This window comes from Ochotona princeps, chromosome 1 (genome assembly GCF_030435755.1).
Source record: "Ochotona princeps isolate mOchPri1 chromosome 1, mOchPri1.hap1, whole genome shotgun sequence".
NCBI lineage: Eukaryota > Metazoa > Chordata > Mammalia > Lagomorpha > Ochotonidae > Ochotona > Ochotona princeps.
Window position 1 is genome coordinate 31,448,380 of NC_080832.1, and position 23,336 is coordinate 31,471,715.

A 23,336-nucleotide genomic window follows, 5' to 3' on the forward strand; every position below is an offset into this window, starting at 1 on the left:
ACATTTTGTTTGGTCACCAGAGATAAAGGCTGTACCGATAAGAATTGTTCCCAGTTCCTGTCAAAGGTCATTTCGGAAAGGAAGCTCAAGCAAAAACCTCACACTATGATTTTTATTTTAAAACACTGAAAAATAAATAACTAGTTACTGGTTTTAGAGATCTTCTTGTTTCTGCAATGATCTTGGGAAAAAAGTTTTGTGAGACATAAGCACCAGCTTGCTCAGACTAAAGGACCTACAAGCAAGTGTTCAGACCTAACCATTAGTGTTCTGCAGCTACTAGATGGAGTCCTGATTTTCTCCCACTTGTTTTTAGTGGCCTCCTGTTGTCAATCACACTTGTCCACCATGGGTATTAATATTCTTTCGAGAAGCATCTGACAGCAGAACGCTACATCTAGTGATATAAACACTACTAACCTCAATTATTCTAAGCACCCTGTTTGACGTCTTCCTCCAATCTTAGCACCAGTACAAAGTGTTGCAGTCACATTCATTTATTCAACTTACACTAAGAGTCTTAACGTGCATTTTGATGCTCAGAAAAGTACAGCCAGTAAGCAACGGAGAAAATCAGAATCCACCTATTCACATATCAAATCAAGAGTTTATAACCAGTATGCATTTCTGTCTATTGGTTCTTAAGCAGATTTTTTCATACAAATAATTTTGCAGGATTCCTATGACACAATGTGAAAAAGGTACCAAGAAAGCAAGTGCCCTCTGAATTGTTACACATATGCTTGCATTTTTTCATCAAGTATCATGAAACTAAATATACTGAGAGTTTGCATCTCCATCCAAGCTCTAGGCATTAACCACGAATCAAATGGAGATCAACAAAACTTGAAAAGATAATTCAAAGTCACACACTCATGAGGCTCTTTCCAATCAGGAAAAGGAAATAGAATATTAATGATGATGTTTTTGTTTGAGATTTGTTAGGCCCAAGTACAGGATCTGTTGAAATATTTATTGTTTTCTTCCTGGTAACATTCTATTGTTTATGACTTCTTGTGCTCTGAATTCTTCCTTCTGTTATTCTAACCTAAAGATTTAAAAATGACTGTTGCATCCTATTGTTCATTTTCTGATTTTTATAGTTCAAATATAAATCATCACATCTCACAGCTTAAATGAGGATCAATACTCAAGTGTACATTTGAGAAAACAATGTTTGGTTTCTGGGGAGCTGCCTGCACCTTACAGTAGGATTGGTTTACTGTGTGTCTGTGCTTGCAGGTTGCTTACTCTATTGCCCATAAGAATCTCATTTTTTTAAAAAAGATTTTTTAAAATTTTTATTAGAAAGGCAGATTTACAGAGAGAAGGCTAGCAGAAAGATCTTCTGTCTGCTGGTTAATTCCTCAAGTGGCAGCAACAGCCCAAGCTGAACCTATCTGAAGCCAGGAACCAGGAGCTTCTTCCAGATCCCCCACGTGGCTGAAGGATCCGAGGACTTTGAGCCATTCTCAAATGCTTTCCCAGGCCACAAGCAGGGAGCTGGATGTGATACAAACTGGCATCCTTATGGGATTCAGGTGCATGCAAGGCAAGGATTTTAGCCAATGAGACATCGTGCCAGGCCCAAAAACCTCATTTTAATATGTGGAAATCAATACTAGCTATAGGGAGCTATTGAAAAGATTAAATAAGACATACCATGATACAAATATTTTACATTTTCAAAATAAAGAGTAAATATTTTATGAATGACAACACAGGGGGTGGGCATTTAGAGCAGTTAAGATGTCTGCATTCCACGTTGAACCGCCAGAGTCCAGTGCCTCCAAGTTTTTGCTAATGCAACCCTGGGGATATAGTGTTGATTACCTATCTAACTGGATTTCTGTCATCCACAACAGGGACTTGGATTGTATTCCCAGCTCTGTATTCAGACTCTGGCCAAGCACCAGTAGCTGTTGCTGTCTCGCTGTCTCTCTCTCTTCTTCTCTCCTGGTCTGATTCTGAAAAAAATTTTGAAAATAATTAATTACAACATTCATGATATTACCCCTAGAAAGATGTTTAGCAGTTTTCTTTTATAAAGCATGTTTTAAAAATTTATTGTAACCTAATAAAATCTTCATTGCTGTTCTATTCAACAAGTCCAATTCTGATAAACATTACACAAAAGAAACAGGTGTAGAGTTCTTAAAATATAATTAGAATAATTTTCTTTTGCTCATGAATTTTATTTATTTGTTGTTTAAATTTTTTAATATTTTATGATACAATTCAATAGCCTCAGGGATTTCCCCTACCTCTAAATTATTACAATAATATAGTCCTATAACAAGTCAGAAGTCCATCATTCTGCTATTTAACTGTATCCTGACATTGTAGGTATAAAAGATGGTAAAAAGTCCAGAATTCTATTGTTAACATTTATTTAACAACTTCATTGATAGTCCAACTTTACTTACACTACAGCAATACAAAATGTTACAGCTTCAGGACTGGCATGATAGCCTAGCGGTCAAAGTCCTCTCCTCGCATGCGCCAGGATCCCATATAGGCGCGGGTTCTAATCCCAGCAGCACCGCTTCCCATGCAGCTCCCTGCTTGTGGCTTGCAAAAGCAGTCGAAGATGGCCCAAAGTCTTGGAACCCTGCACCCATGTGGGAGACCTGGAGGAAGTTCCTGGCTCCTGGCTTCTGGTTGGTGTAGCACAAGCCATTACGGTCACTTGGGGAGTATATCATTGGACGAAAGATCTTCCTCTTTGTGTATCTGACTTTGCAATAAAAATAAATCTTAAAAAAAGTTATAGCTACTACATTTCAGTCTTATGTATTTATTGTGTATTAAACACATTACCTGTGGAAGATATGTTCAATATGGAAAACAAACAATAATCTTAAGGGTAAAGGTACTTGATTCAAATTTTAAATGTGCTCCTGTATGACTGACCCCAGTACAGGTATAAATTTTAAATTCCCATTTTTCATGCATCATCTCTGACAATTGTGTATACAGTCCTTTACACTGTAGTCAATGGCGAAACAGTAAATGTTCATGACATTAAACTCATCTAGACAATGAATTCCTGTTAGGTGAAGAGACGTCATGACACAGTGGTTTTGACAGATATTTTGGAATCACGCTTAAGTTTGGACTCGGGAACTGACATATGAAGAGGTCTGATCTTCCTCAACTGATTACTTTTCCGTTTGCTGTCAGTGCAATGCTGATAAATGCCAGTAACACATACAATGAGGGCAATGGACATGCACATACAGTAGGTGCTCACGAAATGCATTTTTGTTTTATCTTCATGTCCTTCCAGACTAGTGTTTGTACTAATTAGGTTAATTAAGTAAAACAAATGTGTTCTCTTCAGTTTTGCTATAAAAACAGTTCATAAATGCCAACTAAGCACCTCGGTCTTATTCTGTAAGTAGGGAACTATATCTTTCATCTCATTGTCCAATAGGTCTGTGAAAACAGACAGTCACATATGCACATGTAGACACATATCACACACATGTGCTGATGTTTGAGTCACTTAATCTGGTTCTAGATCACTACAGCACGCAGAGCCAGGCAGTAACACTGAAACACAGTGTTCTTCGGAATTCCTCAGGCGACCATTTGTAATCACTGGAGGACAGCAGACATTTTCAGTCACTAGTCAGGGCGCAAATTTGTAGTGAGAATGTCAGAAAACAAGAAGCCTTACTAATTCACAGCTCAGAAGACATTCTGTCATCTTCTCTAGGCCAACAGGCTAGTAATATGATTCCCAATAGAAACACAATCAAGAAGAGGTTAAGAAAAGAGATATATCTCATCATTAAGTGAATGCATAAGAATCTTCAAGTTTCACAGGTTACTCTAAATTCCTTCTCTTATAATAAAAATAGAAAAAAAAAACAATTTTTTTTAATATCCTGCTCAGATTTTATGGTGATAAATTTCAAAACATTCCAAGAGGAAAGAAGAAGCAAAGTGAATCCAGAAATAAAAATTTCAATGATGTAATTATTTAGTTTTTAATTTCCTGAGCAGTTGTACAGGGAACCACAAGCAGATGGATTTAGTGTCCAATGGCTTTGAATGTATAATTCTTATGCTACTGCCAAATAATGCTTTTATCTACTTACTTCTAATTTCAAGTTTTTAGTAATAATTTCTTTTTTTTTTCACAGATAAAGAGCTCCTTATTACTCAACAACATCCCCATTCCCACCTATCTACACCCACTAGACTTTACACCATTGGGCTGTTATTACACAGATGGACTCATTTTATTTTATTTTTATTCATTTTTTAGATGGGCTCATTTTATGAGACTTTGGCACCAAATTGATGATGTTAACCCACTGCTTTTGCATGTTACACTAGTAAATACTTGAAATGGAAATCTTGGAATCATAGATAAAACACTGCAGGGTAAAAACATTACAAGGTAAAAACTTCATGTGCTTTAATTAGAAATTACTCTGTTTGGGTCATAGTTTCCACGTGAACATCACTTTGAGATCCAGTTTCTCTGAAGTTTTATTCAGGATACTAAAATTCTTGCAGAGAAAATTTGCTTTGACATTTTCCCCCTTCAGTCTCACAACTGAAACAGAGAGAATTTAGACTGTGGAATATATCAAGTTCTTTCCTCAGTGACAAACAAAACTCCAACAGCTGGCCATGAGATCTATGCCAGACAGTACAAGTTACAACTTTGTTCAAGTTAAACATACTTGAAAGTAAAAGTAAAAATGTAACTGAACAGCTCAAGAAGGTTGTTAAATAATACTTACCCCCTAACGGAAAATTGGCCCAGGGCACAAGCTATTTCATTTTAAAGAACCAGGGCCTAGAGGTTAACCCTCTTTTTTGTGAATAGAGGTCATCTAAGAGCAACATTGAGAAAGTTGATAGGGAAAATTTGCAGTGTGATTTTTCATATTGCAAAAAAATTCAGAGAGACTGAGTTTATCTAATGCTAACTCCATTATTTGGAAAAGAGCAAAAATGATTAATAAAACTTGTAAATAAAGACGGAGTACTTAACATATTCAGGCTGGTTTTGGAAATCTGATGTTGGAGCACACCTAAGTTCACATTTGTTCCAGCTTTTCAAAGACTGTCTTCATTTTCTTTTGTTTCACACAATGTCAGCTAAACTTTTTTAAGTGATTAATCCACTTTTATTCAATTCATATATTCCAACCTTGCATACCAGCCACGTGTGCCCTGTTCAGTTAAGCTGTTTCGATCACAGCTAGACTCACTCAGGAACCTGCAACCAGTTTCTGAGTTTGTCAGATGCTGGCTAATCAAGGATGGTATGGACAAAGCAATTATTGCTCCCTTCAGACACGTCCACACTCTAATCTGGAATCTGTGACTGTGTTACGTCACCTACTGCACAGGAATTACAACTGAAGATGGAATTGAAGTTGCAATTAAGTTGCCCTTGAAATAAGCCTTCTTTGTAACAACATGAGTCCTTAAAAGTACAAAAAAGAGGAGTCAGAAGAAAGCAAAGTGATGTGATGTAAGAAGAATTTCACCTGCTGTTGCTAGGTTTGAAGATAGAAGGATGATAAATCAAGGAATGCAGGGAGCATGCAGAGGCTAGAAAAGATAAGAAGTAGTCTTCCCCAGAGCCTTAAGGAAAGAACACTGATTTTACAGTCTAGTGAGATCTACGTTGGATTTCTGTTCTACAAAACTGTTACACGATAAATTGTTGTCATTTTAGGCTCCCAAATCTGTGATTATTTGTTATAGTACCCACTGAGAACTGACACAAATGACATAATCTGGAGTGGTTTATCTCAGCTCCACGTGGTCACCATCCTCAAGTAGGCAGCTTGGAGCTTGTTCACATAAAAAACTGGGCAGAATTCTGTGAAAATAAGGTAGAATTCAAGGTCTGTTGAGAGCAAAGCCTCAGCTTGGCAGACCATCATCTCTGATACATATTTCTGGTGGAAATACATGAAGACAACTTGGAAGGAATAAAGAAATAAACCCCATCACTTAAGAAAGAAGTTGTAACGCAGCTGCACAAAAAGCAGCGAATGATGAGTACAGTTTTTATAAACAATCTATCACAAAACTGAAACCTTCATATCTCACCCTTGTAGTTTTTTAGTAATTGGGTTTAAAACCTGAACAATAAAGTTATCTTGAAAACTGGATAGTATATTGTCTACTTTGAAAAAATATTAATTTTGAACTGACATACTGTTTAATTTTATGCAAGGGTCAGATCACATTTCTTCATTAAATTAAAATTCTTCAGGGTGTCCAGGTTATCTGGCCATCTAACGTAAAGGGCAACATATTGGGGGTCACATATATGATTCAAATTTTTTTATAAGCAAAAGAAACACATGAAATAGATTTTAACAGCATATCTTACTTAATGTAACATATCTAAATATTGTCATTCAGCATCATTTAATATAAAATAACCAATACTTTACTTTCATTTTATTCCATGTTCCATTTTCAAAACCAACTTTGAATTTTCATGATTCTTAGTGATCTGAATTTCTATTAGCTCTTCACATGTCCCAGAGTCCCAAGTGTCTACTGACCAGAACATACCAAAAGGTATGAAGGAAAGTCATAAGGAGAATTGCAAGGTGCTGAAAGTTTGTCTTTCATGCTCCTCGTTTTGTCCTTTAACCTTTGCAACACCCTTCTGCTCCCCTTTTTAGGGCCCACAGTCATTTGCTGTCCACACTTGCTCTGTAGAATAGCAGGAGACCATAGGGCGTGGAATACACTCTGTTCAGTCACTTTTGGATTTGAAGTCCAAAATGTCATTTTCTAGATCTTAGAACATAACTTCAGCTCCATATTCCTCATTAAAAGATATTTTGCAACACACCTTAAAGTTTATGGATTTCAGTAGCAATATCATATATAAAGGTACTTCGTACAATGCTTAGAACAGTAAAGGCACTACAAAGAAAACACCACTTTGTTTTTTAAATCTTGCCAGCCAGGAGAAAGCAAATAGCCAGTTTTCAAAAATTGATTGTTGTTTGAGTTCTGGGCCAGTTACAGGCTGAAGAAGGTGTTATTTCCAGGGAGGTGAATGAATTGGGAATAAAAATAGATATGGAGGAAAAGTGGGCAAGAGAAACATTTCCTCAGAAAGTCCTGATAGCTCGACTCTTCCATCCTTCTGATACAATAAGAGGAAAATTAAAAAGTAATACTTGAGATGTTCAATCAAGATAAAACAAAGCGTAATCATTTTCTTTGTAAAGAGTTCTTTTCGTATCAGAAATTTAGGTTAAATCATAAATTTCATTTATATTTTCTTTTACAGAAGCATACAGATTTGTTAAAACTGAGTAACTAAAACTCTGACTAAACATGAAAATAAAAATCAGACAAAAAGACAAATTCATGGAGAAGTGACTGTTGTTTTAAGCTAATAGTTTTTCCTACAAGGTAGACAGATCTAAATACGGTTACATGATCCCAGCCTAGATCATACTGTGAATCACTGCCCACTTAAGCGAACAAAAATATGCAATTATTAGCTTCCCAGAAATTGAATATATTGTTGGAAAATTCAGGAAATACTCATTTTGTGAGTCAGAGTGTTCTTTGCTATTTTCAAGACACACAGAAGCTACTGTAAACATAGTATCTTTAGCCCCCAACCAATGTGATTGGAGATCCTACAGGTATTTGACAAATGTGACAACGGGGCAAAATTTTAAGTGGATGAAATATATTCATGAACTAACTGGGTATCTCACTAGATACTGGAATTTCTAAGTTGACTTCATGCTTTAGTCTCCTGGGGTTTCTCTGCACAATTGATTTTATAAAACAACAGAAACCTGTCTCACAGCTCTGGAAGACAAATGGTCTAAACGCTGTTCTGAGGGAGGGAACGTTTCCCTGCCTCTCTCTAGCCTGTGCCGGACTGCAACTCCGTGGCTTTGATATCTGCCTTCGGACAATGATCAAATGGATTTGGGGTCACCTACTTGAATATGAGTTTCTCTTCATTGCATCTCTCACTTTTTTTCTAAATAATGTTACATTTTGAGGTACATTTCAACATATTTGGAGATTGAAGGGCTCCAACCTATGAGCAAATGGAACCACTAGGATATCAATTAATGGTTGAGAGGCAATATAGTATAGTGATTACAGACAGGGACTCTCAAGTCTTATCACTCTGGAAGCCAGTTAAATTCAAATCTTAGTTTTCTTCCTCAGCAAGTAGTGTGGTCTCACATAACTCTGGATGCCTCAGGACTTAACATCTACTATGATGGTAATGATAAAATGCTTAGTTTCCAAGACTGTGATGAGGGGCTATATATATATATATATATATATAGTCTCAAGATAATTTAATGAAATTTTCTAAGTGTCTACATTTGGACTGCAACCATCACTAAGATAAGGTATGGAATTTTCTCTTGCAAAATCCTGCTGGTGCTCAAAATGTTTTGCTCTTTCAGAGGGCACTGAACTTATGGTTTAAGATGCCCAGGTCCCACAAACAGTATCTGGGTTCAGTTCCTGACCCTCCCTCCTGACTCCAGCTTCATGTCAATGCAGAATACTGGAGACAGTCATGACGATGCAAGCATGTAAGTTTCTGTCACCTGTGCATGAGACTTTGATCATGTTCCTACTTTAGCCCTGGCCCTGCATTGGCAGTTTCAAGCATTTGGAGATGACACAAGCTGAACCCATGTCTGTCTCTATATGTTCACGCCTTTGTCTCTGCCCCTCAAATACATTTTTTTTAAAGATTTATTTTATTTTTATTACAAAGTCAGATATACTGAGAGGAGGAGAGACAGAGAGGAAGTGGAGCTGCCGGGATTAGAACCAGCGGCCACATGGGATCAAGGCGAGGACCCCAGCCACTAGGCCACGCTGCCGAGCCCTCTCAAATACATTTTTAAGAGTATTTCAGGTCTTGACACATTTCAAATTTTAAAATTTCACCTTAAAGGAAGCTAAACTTGTACTAACTATATGTAAGTACTTAAAATTTAAGCAAAATGTGGCCTCCTGTTAAAGTTATCTCATAAGTTCATGTGTTAAATTAAATATGGAAGCAGCAAATGAATTTAATTTTGACCAATTTGAGCCCTCCATGTTCACATCTGAAAACCTCCAATGCTGCCTTAAGCAAAAGTTACTCCATTTAGTAAGGATGCTAAAGTGTTGAGGTATGAGGGCTGGAATTATAGTATATCAGCTTAAGCTGGAATTCCAAATGGGCATACATTCAAAGCCCCGCTGCACCACTTCCAATCCAGCTCCCTGCTAATCCTGGGAAAGCAGCAGAAGATAGCTCAAGTCCTTAGGCCTCAGAATCCACATGGGAGACCCAGAAGAAGCTCTTGGTCCTTGACTTCAGCCTGGTCCATCACCATTTGGGGAGGGAACTAGCAGATGAGATTCTCTGCCTCTCCTCTCTGTGACTCTGCATTTCACATAAAAAACAAATCTTTAACGAATTAAATATTGAAGTACAGCCCCAAAATGGAGTACCTGCAGTTTTCTGAGTTTATTAGCTTGAGTATTATGCTGTGGATTCTTCAGGATTTTCTTTACGTAGGATTATGTCATATTTGAATAGAAACAATTTCATTTCTTCACTTCCACCTTATTTGAATACTTTAGGTTTTTTTTCTTGTCTAACTTCTCTGGATAGAATTTCCAGGATTAAAAAAAAAAAGAAAAAAAAAGAATTTCCAGGATAATGTTAGGGATAAGTGGTAAAGTTGAGATTCTGTTCTGTTCCTAGTGTTCTGAGTAAAGTTTTTGGTCTTTCACCACTTATTACGATGCTGGCTGATTCTAGTTTTTGTTAATAAATGCCCTTTAATACATTGAAGAAGTTCTTTTATAGTCCTATTTCTTAAGAGTTTTATAATAAACAGATGTTGAGGTTTCTGTCAAGGTGAATTGCTTGCAGATCATTTGCCTTTGCACAGTCAGTAATTTGATAAATATTTTCCAAGTTAATCTGATTTGAAGAGAGCAAACACCAAAAATCTAGACTTGATGTGTCTAAAGACATTTTTTGAATAAATTATACTTAAAAATTTATTTGCACATGTTGACTTTTTTTCTACTTTCCACACAAGCTATAAAATTCACATAGGAGCAAAAACACATTTCTTAATTTTTTACACTACATAACATTTAAAATATGCGAAGAGTTAACTCTAACACCTAGTACCGCTAGTAAACAGAATGTCTAGGAACACTGCTGAATCCCAACAGGCTCAGTCCAATAGGCAAGTAAGGAGACGAAGTCTTGAGCTGTGCTTTCTCTGTAGCATCAATAGTCTGTGGCAAATGTAGACAATTCCTCAACAGTTTGATGCCAAACTTGAACACCTGAGGGTCTCTGAGTAGATCACACAGCAGATGTGCTTAAAATACATCAACATCAAAGTAGTGTTTTTCAGAGGGACTCTGCGGCTTCCACAGCAGTCTATGTTTTCGTTCCCTGGTACATCTGTGGCATTTCTTGCCAGGTATGATGGCCCCAGGTATGTGACTTTCCTTCCAGGCATCCTAATTGGGCTCTGTTAATAAAAAAAAAAAAAAAAAATCCGCAAGGAACATGCAGTACAAAATAATATTTGTCACTGATGTGGTACAAATAGAAAATTACACAAGCAATTTGGGAATTATAGGTTCATTACCAGTGGAGTAAAAAGCTATAGACCATTTCTCACCCTCAATTATCTACTGGTTCCCTGCTGTGCTTGAGCCAAATATTTGGTTTCCCTCCATGCTTCTCTGACTTCTTCTCGCCACGAATGAATGTTAAAGAATGCCAGTCAGGAATGACACCAGCCAGGTTCCTGGTGAATACCTTTGTGGGCAATAATGTATGTTTACATGTAACTCATAATTAATCTTAAACTTCCTTTTCAAAAATAAAAACACATTTGAGGCATATTTTACTGTTGGAGGGGGCAAGAAATGACAGGCTGGGAAGAGAGGAGAGGAAGATGATTAAAAACATTTGACTTGGCTCAAAATGAAAGTACATATTTCACACACATTTTTAAACCAGCCCCAGAAGACAGCCTGACTTCGAACACACTGAACAGGAAGCCATTTACTGTTGGAATGCCTGCTGAGCCCATCCAAAACACACATGCTCCTAATACTCCTGAGCTATCGAAAAAGGGTTGGGGTAAAACTTTTTACTTTATATGTGCAATCCTGCTTTCTGTTTTATTTTTCTCTTCATTGCCAACTCTGTTTTGCAAAATGATAGGAAACCAACTTCAGTTTCCCTTCAGCCGTTATTGACCCAGCTGTACATTTTACCTCGATTTATAGCTCACGCTTGGCTTGAAGACCAAAGAAAGAGAGAAAGGTAGAGGCGGATATGAAACTCTCATGGTTACTGTGGCCAAAAAGGAATCTGGGTGGGGACAAACTTGCCCTGGTTTCGATATCAAGGGCAGGAGGGTGTGGAACAGGGGCTTGCCTTAGCTTTCAGAATGTGTGCATTCAGTAGCTTGCATTCCAGAAAGGGCAAAAGGAAGGGTATACAAAAGGCTGGGAAAGAAAAAAGGATTTTCTAAGTATCAGATAAATGACTGCAGACAATCAAATCCTATTGGATGTCAAAGGAACAGTCCTGGCTATCAACATGAATTTTAGGAGAAAAAAATTCAAATAATTGCAAATTATAATTCAAACATATTCTCTAAAGCTTCACTTAATTTTATTAGAGTGCTTTATACCTGTTATAACATTGAGGGTTTATTTTTAATAATGAAATACATTCCAAATGCTCTAAGTTATATAGTATACCTGTTATTCTGATTATTGTATTTTTATTTCTTTAGAATGCTGAGTCAATGTGCAATAAAACATTTAAATGGAATAATGTGAATGAAACATTTAGCAAGACATGTGGTAAAGACCAGGTGGAAACCTAGCCATTTTAGAAGTTCAAATTTCAAAGTTCTTGAAATCAATCTAATTTTCCCAGAAAGCTGATCCCGCCATATGGAAATCCATCATAGGAAGGGCTTTATAATTGACTGGTTTGTTTTAAATATCTCAGGAAGAGAAGAGAAACCAGCAAATACTTGAACTCAACTAAGTACTTGCATTTCAACACCGTGCCTTGAAGCTTTTAAACTTCAATTTCACATCAGACTCACTTTCTAATTGGAATACTATCCTGGGAAATTCTCCCTGTTGCCATGTACTCTACAATGCTTTCACGTCCAGGTAACTGGTTCTCCTTAAGCTTTTGTTGGAAGTTATTAAGGCAAGGCAACAAATTTTCACACTGATGTAAAAATATTCAAACTTAGAATAAGGCAAAGCCTTCTATATTTCGTTAAACCAGCTCTCAAAGTCACTAAGCATGTAGTAAATGTCTATTTACAAGTTTGAAGCTGGAAGAAAGCCAGACTTTCCATTAATCCACAAATTCCATTCAGTCACAAATGTGCATTATCTTATGGAATTGCATTCAAGGTTAAATTGCCAATTCTTATCCCTGCAACATATTTTGCCATAGATTTTTTTTTTAAAGGAAGGTGCAGGTTTCTCGTATATTTTTAAGGTGAGCTAGGATTAGGAATGCCTGCTATACAGGCACAGCTCTGTGCTAGCTGTGGACTAGATTTCTGCTACAGAATTCCCGAAAGCAAGTTTCACCATAAACTAGTATCACCTGGAATTATGAGCTGCTCTAATACCATATCCAAACTCCTGTAATGGAGGAAGGAGGTTGATGGTAGTCCATGTTGATTTCTATGCTATAAATATATACTCCCCAGATGATCGATTTCAAGGTACCAACTTGATACCAATGAATACAGGGACAAGCTAGAGTCAGCTTGACACTCACACAAGCCAGCCTGTCCCAGTAGTTTGTGTCAATAGGGTATATCCACCTTTGCCCATTATACACGGCCCAGGTACTTCATATTCTATGTTGACAAAGAATCCTGAAATCTGAGTGACCAGGATCAACTTTGGATGCACAAGTTCTCAGACCTACTTGGAAAAGTCTAGTTGGAGATTAGTGCAACATAATTTCAAAATCCATGCATAATTTTTGCATAATGCATATTTGCTTTGAACTTTCACAGTACAGAATAAATGTAAGCGATGGTTACTTGTACTTACAATGCTTTTAGTCCAAACAGAGCACCTCACAATTAAACTATTAGCACTTTTTCTGCTATACTTTTCTTCCAGTACAACCCACAGAGCAAAAGAAGTGATCATTCTATTTTTTAAGCAATTGATTTTGAATTAGTTTTATTGTTCTCCATGATACAGTTTTACAGGTATAGGGATTACTGTCTTTCCCGTTCCCTTTCCTTCCCCACCATTCCCCCCCACTAATCTCTCACAGTATTACAGCAGTGTAGTAACAGTTACAATTCAGTAAGTTATCAGTTCAACATTCTGTAACCCATGCACATTCTATCATTTGCAGAATTTGTAGAATTCTACCATTTGTACAATTCTACCACTTGTTGTATCCTACCACGTGCATCCCAGTGCAAATTCTATCATTTGCAACAAAATGGTCCCAACTGGAAACCATTATGCTCAATGAAATAAGCCAATCACAAGAGGACAAATATCATATGGTCTCTCTGATCATTCTAACATCTGAATCTGGTTAGGTATTAGAAAGCAAATTTGCAATGTTTTCCCACCAAACAAAAGTAAATACGAATTTTTTCCCCAAATCTGAGAAGTCCTATGTGATAAATTTTCAGCGCTTTTTGTCTGATCCTTAGAACAAACTTCCTGCTTCCCTAAGATTTTATCTTTGTTCTGTTCTCCCAAAGCTGCAATGTATTTTCGAAAGCTATCAGATCTTGGATTAAATGGCACCAATTAACAGAGGCCTTCTGTGATGACTCAGGTTGAACACCATCAAGCCACTTCTCACTGTATTTTAATCCTCTGCAAACCAGTTTTACTCTTATATGTTTTTTCCATAACTTATCTATCCATTTATTATATATCTTTCCTATCAAAATATAAAAGCAGAAATACTACTATGTTTGCCATTTTATTCTCCTAATATATAGCTTTAAAAACATTTATTAAGCATCAAACAACACAGAGGACATGCAGGTATTGTTTATTCCTTGCAATATGGCCTTGTGTTGGGCCTATATATAATCCATTATACTAAATTGTATTTATTGTGAAACATAGCATACCATAATCCTGACCCAACTGTTGGAGTCTGAAGGCAATAGTATCTATGTTCCAAATTTTACTAATTAGTTCCTAAGGGAAGACCAGCCAATTTTCCCCACAGTGGAAACCCTTTTGATGTACTTTTCCCCACGTCCTAATCGTAACATCAACACAGATTATTAAATACTTCATTACAAAAATAGAAAGGTAAATGCTATAAAACCTGGCTCTTGGAAATTTGGGCTTTTATCATTTTAAATATGCTCACTACAACAAGCAGTTAGACTCAGCTCTATTTACTACAGTGAAATAATGAAGGATGAGCGAGCTGAAAGCTGTTTCATAGAAGTGGTTTCTGGAGTACTTGTGGAGAGCCCTCTAAAAAGCACTCAACCTGCAAGAGTTAAGATAGAAGTCATGACACTTTAGAGCAAGCCATCTAAAAAGCCTAGAACTTTAACAGGGTTTTTGCTAAAAGTATTTTCACATATGAAGCAGGTTCCTCAGCAGTATATGTATTTAATTTGCAGAGAAAAGCATTCAAGAAAAAATGATAGCAGGTCATATTAAACCAGAGTTCTTCAAGTGAAGTTTGACTATCGTAGGCACAGAGATTGAGAATGTGGCAATGGTCACCAGCAATTGACCATAATGGAAACTGCGAGCTTGGCAGCAGCACCCTGTCCTCTATGGACCAGCAAGAGAAAAACATCATCAAAACCAGAGTAAGACACAAGAAATACTCAGAGAAAATAATACAAAGGCACTTGATGATGTCTCCCTCAGGTTTCACCAAAACATGAAATCAGCTATAGATTCATGCATTGTCTGTAGTTCCTACACTTACAAAATATCTAGTATAGTATGACAAAATGCTAGAGAACTAAATATGATATATTGCACATTATATTTGATTCTGAACTCATAACTTCATTTTAAAAGAACATGTGTTTTGAAATTTGATAGATAAAACTTGAATCAAGTGAATGCATTCTACAATTTTAATCACTTATCTATTAATATAAAATGATTTACAATTCTTATGGCTTCATTAAAACACTGAGCCCATTTTACGTTGCTCCTCAACAAAGAACAGAAATAGGTTCCCATTGGTTCTGAGATTGCTGTATGACATAATGTTAAAATCTTGATATTCAGTTATTTCACAAGCTAATATACATTCTTCAAAGGTGTAGAACATCACTTCGAGATGGCCAGGCACTCCTTTCTTCTACAAATTTCTAATAACACCTGAAAACCACTGCCTAGAAAGTATGACACTTACCCGTCCATTAGGAGAAAATAACAGCAGGACACTGAGACTTCCAACCATTGGGCGGCCACAGTCAATGACAAAATAAAACTGTGATGTCCCAGAAAGCTTTTCTGGAATGTCTTCCACAAACCACAGCTCATGGGTTACTATACTGAAATGTGGATACCCGATCAGTCATGAAGCCAAGGATGCAGAAAGAGTCAGAACTCAATTTCCCAGCTTATGAAGTAGTGACAGGTACAGGAAAGAGTCTTGCAATAAGTCTGGAGGCTTTAGAGCTATAGTTTCTGGCATAAATGAAAAGCTCATTGATTTGTATTTACAGATGTTAGTATACTATATAATGCACTATTTAACATTATAGTTCAAAACAGAAACAGAAAAAAACAGCCAGAAATGTAACAGATATTTCAGGAGTAACACAGTAGTATATCATAATAGAATTAAATGTTACAAGGAAAGGAAGGCTTTTATTCACTGAATAGTTCTATTATTTATGTAATATATGTTATAAATGTATGATGAATGTTACATATCACATAACGGATATTTAGGATAAATATGTTGACTCATAATATAGATGTAAGGTTAAGAGTTATAGGAAAATTATATAAAGGGCTAACAAATCTGTCTTCAAAAGGTGAAAAATACAAGAAATACAAATTATCACTCTAAAACTTTAAAGGCAAACATTTAGGAAGTACAGTTGTCTTGCCAATAATATGACAGGTCACCAACTGAAATGTTAATATATCAAGATTTTTTACAGAAAATGTTAGAGAAAAGCAAAAAATGGACAAGATACAAGGGGAAAATATAATACAATATATTTTTAAAACTTGTAAAATAACCAAAATATAGAAATTTAGCTGATATTTATTAATACAAAGTGTTTGACATAATAACCCCCAACACTGTGAAGCAGGAAGTGAGACAAGCTTTATCCTCACAATAATCCCAGCTGTGTGTGGGAAGTCGGAAGGTAGAGTCTTGGAGTCAGGAATGCAGCCGAGTTGGATGTTGTACTCTCTTGTCTCTGTAGTTCCATTTCCGAGGAAATTTTTCCAAGAAAATATTCAGCCAAAAAAAAAGCACTCATGCTTAAAAATATTCTTCATGGTTTACTTTTTAGTGAAAGAAATGAGAAGTAGATTTTTGAATATTACATTAATCATGATATAATGCTGATGCCTAACACTTACTTTGGGCCTGGCATTATTCTGAATGCCTTGAAGAGCAGATATTAACTCAGTTAATGTTGATAAGAACCCCATTAACTCTATTTTCAGCCTCACACATTGGGGTTAAATAAGTTGTCCAAAGGTGCCCAGATGGCAGTCAGCAAACCTGCAGTTCAAACCCTGGCAGTCTGACTCCAAGAATTTAACACACCACCTCACACCTGTTCACAAAATGGAATATGATATGGTCATTAAGACCTCTGCAAACATTATTTAATGATTTAGGATCATACTTACAACATCATAATTAGAGGGAAAATCACTATAGAAAAATATGCATTGGATATCTTTCAAATTTTGCAAGCAGCAAAATACAGATGAAGGAAAAGTGAATTAGAAAAAATACAAATAGAAATATAAGTCACTGTGAATATTCCTGCCTATTAAGGAAGTTGTGATTTTCAATTTTAAATACTTTTGTGTGTTTTATAAAAATTCTAATAAAGACATATACAGCTTTTACAAGAATCAGAGATTAGCACAAGTCACTTTTTAAAACAGAGTAAAAAAATTGGTAGAGAGGAAGAAAAAATGAAAAAACTGTATTTATGTTGGTAGAATATATCCAGGTATGACAAAGTGTAAACCAGCTACACAATTCTAGACGTAATGAGAATAATTTGTGTTCTCCTACCTTAGCAAACTTTCTAAGGTATTTTCAGGCTAGTGCCAACTGACTTGAACTATACAGTGACAGTAGCCACTTTTTCAAAGCCATCACAGCATTGATGGACATGCATGGTTGGAATCACCTCTCAGGAGCACTAAGTCACCATTTCTGCAATAGGACCTGCCAGAGACAGAGTGCCCAGCCCCTCCTAGAGGGAGGACAAAAGAAAGATTTATGAAGAAAATTGTTCCTCCTTTTACCTTTCTTTCTTTCTTTCTTTCTTTCTTTCTTTCTTTCTTTCTTTCTTTCTTTCTTTCTTTCTTTCTTTCTATTTATTTGACAAGGACATAACATTCGTATCTTTAGTCACTGTCATGTTTCCTTCATCTATAACACACTGCCATATGAGCACAGCATATCTGCTGCTTCAGTTTGATTCACAGAATTCAGGTCCTGTTTGAGCTTATCCTTCAGAACCTGATTCACACACACACACACACACCCCTCTCTATATAAAAAGTGAACACACTTACAATCAGTATGTCACCTTATCCTTGCAACATCCCTTTAGGGGAATAAAGAGGCAACTCCTGAGGCCTCTGTTGGGAGGTTTTCAAAATAAAGTTAAATTATGCCTTACTTGCAGATAAAAACAGCCTAAAGTATTAAAGCTATTCACATACCACAGAATTTCAAAGACTAGAAACTAACCACGAGAAATAAAAAAGCAATGCACAAGCAAACGAATGCAGGAATTGTGGTTAAGGTGGATGGCTATTTGGGGTCTGGCGAAGATTTGCGATGGGACCCAAAAAGGCCAGAGTGATTGTCTCATCCTATCAAAAAAGTTTTATACATGCAAAATGTGAATTCTTGCTGTTGCTGTATTCCAGTTATTTTTGTCCCTGCCCTTATTAAGCACTATTTCCCTTAAAAAGGAATATAAAAAAGTAACACTAGGTCTCAAATCACTATTTTTTTTTAATCCATCAGCCAGCTGAACACAGCCAGTGGGTCTGAGGACTCTGCCACCAAGGGAGGCTGTGGGAGGGAATTACTAAGTTAACCAATCATGATCTTCAGCTTGCCCAAATGCAGTACAAAAATACCAGTGCTAACTTTAATGTCACCACTAGCTGGGAATCCAGAAAGTGGCTTAAACTTTCTCTCCCTCATACCTAATAACGAAAGAGCTAGCTGGGGAGGGAAAGATGATATGGGCAGAGTTTGGTCTAATCTTAAACATGACAAAGACATGTGGATCACCTTCCCTCCCCACTCCCTGATCCCCACTCCCCATTTCAACAGCATCTCTTTTCCATAGGATATAAAATTTAGACCACCTGCCCTGCCCTAGAAGTCCCTTTACAGTCTGATCTTTCATTTTTCTCTAAAATCATAGCAGCCATGGCTAGAGTTGGGTCCCCTTCTTGGGTACATGGGCCAAAGAAACTATTGTTTCTTTTCCAGTCACATTAGCAGGGAGCTGGATCTAAAGTGGAGCAGCTAGGACTCGAACCAGTGGAGTCACAGGTAGAGGCTTAGCCTGTTATGTCATGGCATTAACCTCCCATTTTTTTTTAATAAATAACACAGATGTTATCTGCCCTATGACATACTCACACAAACTGGAGAAGCAGATAAAAGCACTTTCTTCTCCTAAGGCAGGCATTAAAATATTTTTGAATATATAATCTTTTTATACTTCTGTCCTACATAATAGCTATTTTCACAAATTTATTATATTTTATTGTAATTAGTTTATTTCTAAACAGTAATACCAACTAAATTTTTCTTCACACAAATTTCTTTTAAAAAAAAAGATTTACTTATTTTTATTGAAAAGGCAGATGTACAGGGAGAAGGGGAAACAGAAAGATCTTTTGTCAGCTGGTTCATTCGCCAAGTGGCAGCAATTGCTGGACTGAATTGATCCAAAGCCAGAAGCCAGGAGCCAGGAGCTTCTTCCAAGTCTCCCACATGAGTGCAGGATTCCAAGGCTTTGGGCCAACCTCTAGCATTTTCCCAGCTCACAACCAGGAAGCTGGATGGCAAATGGAGCAGCCAGGATATGAACTGGTGCCTATATGGAATGCCGTGACATGCAAGGTGAGAATTTGGCCACTAGGCTACAGCCTTGCACCCTAAACATGATTTCTTTTTTTTTTTAACATTTTATTATTATTATTATAATTTTATGATACAATTCCATAGGCTTCTGGCATTTCCCTTATTCCCTCCCCAAATCCCTCCCCCCCCACCTAGTTCCTCTATATCATTACTGAAGTATATAGTTCTTCACATCTTTGCGGGCATGGACAATGGCACAGAGTCCAGCATCCTATTGTCAAGATATAGTAAACAGTTTCATTGTAAGTCCATCTTTGTCTGGAAGTAGAAATGCATACTAGATTGTACTCTCACATCTGGATGTGTTTGTCTCCATTTCAGAGCTACTGTACATGCCCTCAAATGAAAACTCACAATACAAAATCAACAAAAGAAAGGGAAATAGAAGTTTACAATGCCATGAAGTTAAATGACATGTTACTAGATATGATAGTCTCCATTACACAGCTACTATACATCGCCTTAAATGAAAAACCACAAAACAAAACCAACATCAGGGAGAAAAAAGAAATTAACAACACCATGAAGTTAAATAACATGCTACTAAATGACTAACATGTAGCTGAAGAAATGAAAATCAAGAACCTTGTTGCAGAAAATGATGCTACTGTATGATCTACGAGTCATTGAATGATTTAATCAGAAGAAAGTGTTCTGAAGAGATAAAACTAACAGAAAACAACAAAACCCATGCAATATAGTTTCTGCTGATTTTTGTTAGTAAAGTGTGTCTTTTCTAGATGATAAATAGATGGGTTTTATTTTTTTATCCAGTCTACTAATCTATGCCGTTTGATTGAGCTTAAACCATTTACATTCAGGGTTTATATGTATGGGTGGTGCATTGGTCCTGTCATTTTAGGAATGGGTTGTTGATTGGTTTGGTCTTCTATTGTCATTTTACTGGGATGTTCTTCCCATTTGCCTTAGTTTTGGTAGGTGTTATTCCTCCTCTCAAGAGAACTTCTTCAAGTATCATTTGTAGGGTAGGTTTGGAGGAGGCAAATTCTTTTAACTTTTCTTTACTGTGGAAGAATTTTATTTCATTTTCAAAGACAAAAGAAAGCTTTGCTGGGTATGTTATTCTGGGCTGACAACTTTTTGGTTTTAGAATCTGGAATGGGTCACTCCATTCTCTTCTTGCTGGTAGAGTTTTCTGTGAGAGGTCTCCTATGGGTTTAATTGGCATTCCTTTATATGCCAGTTGATTTTTTTCACGTGCACATTTAAGGCTCTTTTCCTTATGTTCGATTGAAGAGAACTTGATGATCATGTGTCTTGGTGAAAATCACTTTTGATCAAGCCTGCTGGGAGTTCTGTGCCCCTCCTGGATCTTGTTTACCAATTTTTTCTCCAGATTAGAGAAATTCTCCTAAATTATTTCATTAAATACATTTGCAAACTCTGCTTCTCTTTCTGCACCTTCTGGAACTCCCATAACTCTTATATTTGGCCTTTTCATAGTGTCTTTCAATTCTTGAACACTTTTTTTGGCCTGATCAAGCTCTGCTTCCTGCTTCTTGCTTGCTTCCCCCTGCTGACAGGAAATATCTTCCAATTCTGAGATTCTTTCTTCTGCCTCCTTCATTATACTTTGGAGACTCTCCATTGCACTCTTGATTTGCTCTACTGTATTCTTAATTTCTGATACATCAGCCTTGATTTGCTTTATTGCTTCCTTAAATTCTTTGAACTCTTGTATGTGCTTCTCATTGTTGATTAAAAGCTTTAAAATGAGTTTTCTGAATTCTGTGTGCCCCATTTTCTCGATGTCTTCCTCAGTGAACTCTGAGGCTGGCATAGGGTTTTGCTCCTTTGCAAAGGAGTCTTCAGTAATGTTCACTGTGCTTTTGTCTCTTCTTTTGCTCTTGGTCATTGTACTTCTGGTTAGCAGAGTCTTCTTTTTGGGCCAGGTTTTTAAAGCTGTGTCACCCACAGGTATACAATGTGATTTTACTTATTGCAGTTGGTACACAACTCTTTGCTTCCAGTCACTTGTGCCACAACCTCCATCAAGTTCCAGGTCTGGGGTTTTATGTTAGATTTCCACCATGGTCTCTGTAGCCCCAACTCCTGGCTCACTAGTCTCTACCTCTTGTGATACCATGCTGAGGCTGCACTGTTGTCTCTGCAACATTTCTCACACTTCCGGTTAGAGCAGCTCCCAGGATTAAAGAGAGACCAGGTGTCCTATATAGCTAGGTTGTTGGTGGCACTGATCTTGTCGGAACCTGTTGGATGTTAGGTCTGAGGTCCACACAGACTTATTTTGACCTGTAGGATGCCATAGTTGGTATTATTTTCCTGCAGGACCAGTGCAATGCACTGAGCTTAGTGAGTTCTTGACAAGCTCAGCACATGCGCAGTTTGTTGTTGTCCCCTGCAGTCCTAAATTCTTTGCCACACTGTACAAAATGGTGCCTGATGTGCCACTACTAGAGTTCTTGATCTGCTGGCCATCAGGTCTGAGGGCTACCCAGACCTGTCTTGGGTGGAACCACGTTGCTGCAGTTCACCGAGTCAGAAATAACTTCACTCCCAGCTCAGCGTATGCTCAGTCGTTTCCCTTGCCTTTGCTTCCTTATGCAAAATGGCGCCCAATTCAGCTCTAGGGGCTTCCAGGGCTGTAAAATCCACCCTGTTCTCACTCTGTCCATCTGGGATCTGCTGTTCTGTCTCTGCTCCTGGTCAAATCAAACAGACCAGCAGGTCGGACAGTTATTTGTCTGGGTTTGCCTCCCAAGCTCCCAGTGAAAGTTCCTTCCCACCTGGTTGCTGGTGGAGTTCTGGCTGCTGGTGGAGTTCAGATTGCCATTAGTTGAATGCCGCTGGAGTATCAGTCACTGCAACACCACACTGTTGTGTCCACTGTTTTCCTGTGTCTGTCAGTCTCCTGGTACCCCTCTGCTGTTGTTCTGTCCTTTCCTATTTCCTGGAATATGTCCTCTCTGCTTCATCCTGATTAAATGTTTTTCTGTCCATTTAAACATGTCCTTACCCTATTCCGCCATCTTGATTCTCCTCCCAAAGATGATTTCTAATATGATAAATGTAGATAAGTATAATTTGTTTGGACAAAAGCTCAGAAATAGTCATAAGTTTTTAACTTCCTACAAAATACCTTTTGCATTGACAATTCCAGAATGTCTTTCACTAAAGTCACTACAAGGAGTGTCTTTTTTTTTTTCATTCAAAGCTCTTTGTAAGATGAGTAGTGTGCACCATTCTGCAACAAAACTGAAGGGACTTGCTTCACATGTGGCAAAGTGGCTTCCATACACAGGTATCTTAGATGCATTCCAAATCATCTCACATAGTGAGTACAATCAAAGGAAACTATATCCTCGCTTCTCTTATACAGAAGAACGAACCATATTATACTCTGTATCGTCATTTGGTACTTGGTACTGAACTTTACATATTATAGGTCCTAAATTTATAACTTTTCTTATTACCTCATTTATTGTCAGATGAATACTATTATAAAATATAAAACATACACAGTTTTATGCATATATATTCATGTCATTTGTTCCCATGATCTTTATATCTTTCTTGTGTACTAGAAGTGCATATATGAGCATAAGCTTTTTCTGTATCTTCCATTTTTATTTGTATCAAAACTCACTGACATAATGTGTACCTTTTTATGTTGATGACACTTGGTGATTACGGTTATTACCAACCTATTCTTTTCAAATCTCCTTGTCACTTTCCCTCAGTTATGGTTATCATTACATTACTTTAACCCCTCAAAAAACAAACAAAAACCCAAAACAAACAAACAAACAAAAATGCTTGAGTTAGGAATTTCCTTTTTTGTTTGACAGTATCAAAAAGGAAGATATGATATTCTCAAAAACATATTTTCACAGTCTCAATTTATTAAAAATATCGATATACAGAAACTATT

General features: G+C 37.0%; 1 long non-coding RNA gene across 2 annotated transcripts; it reads right to left on the bottom strand.

Annotated features, from left to right (window-relative positions):
• Positions 1 to 3,681: 3,681 nt before the first annotated feature.
• LOC131482143 (uncharacterized) lies at positions 3,682 to 16,207 on the bottom strand. Of its 2 annotated transcripts, XR_009246786.1 has the most exons (5): positions 15,452 to 16,207; positions 10,698 to 10,837; positions 7,968 to 8,068; positions 5,744 to 5,854; positions 3,682 to 3,730 (listed from the first exon to the last, which is right to left on the bottom strand). It is a non-coding gene; the product is annotated as an uncharacterized LOC131482143 (long non-coding RNA). The 2 variants fall into 2 exon arrangements; XR_009246781.1 differs by lacking the exon at positions 3,682 to 3,730 and having other exon boundaries at positions 3,748 to 5,854.
• Positions 16,208 to 23,336: the final 7,129 nt, after the last annotated feature.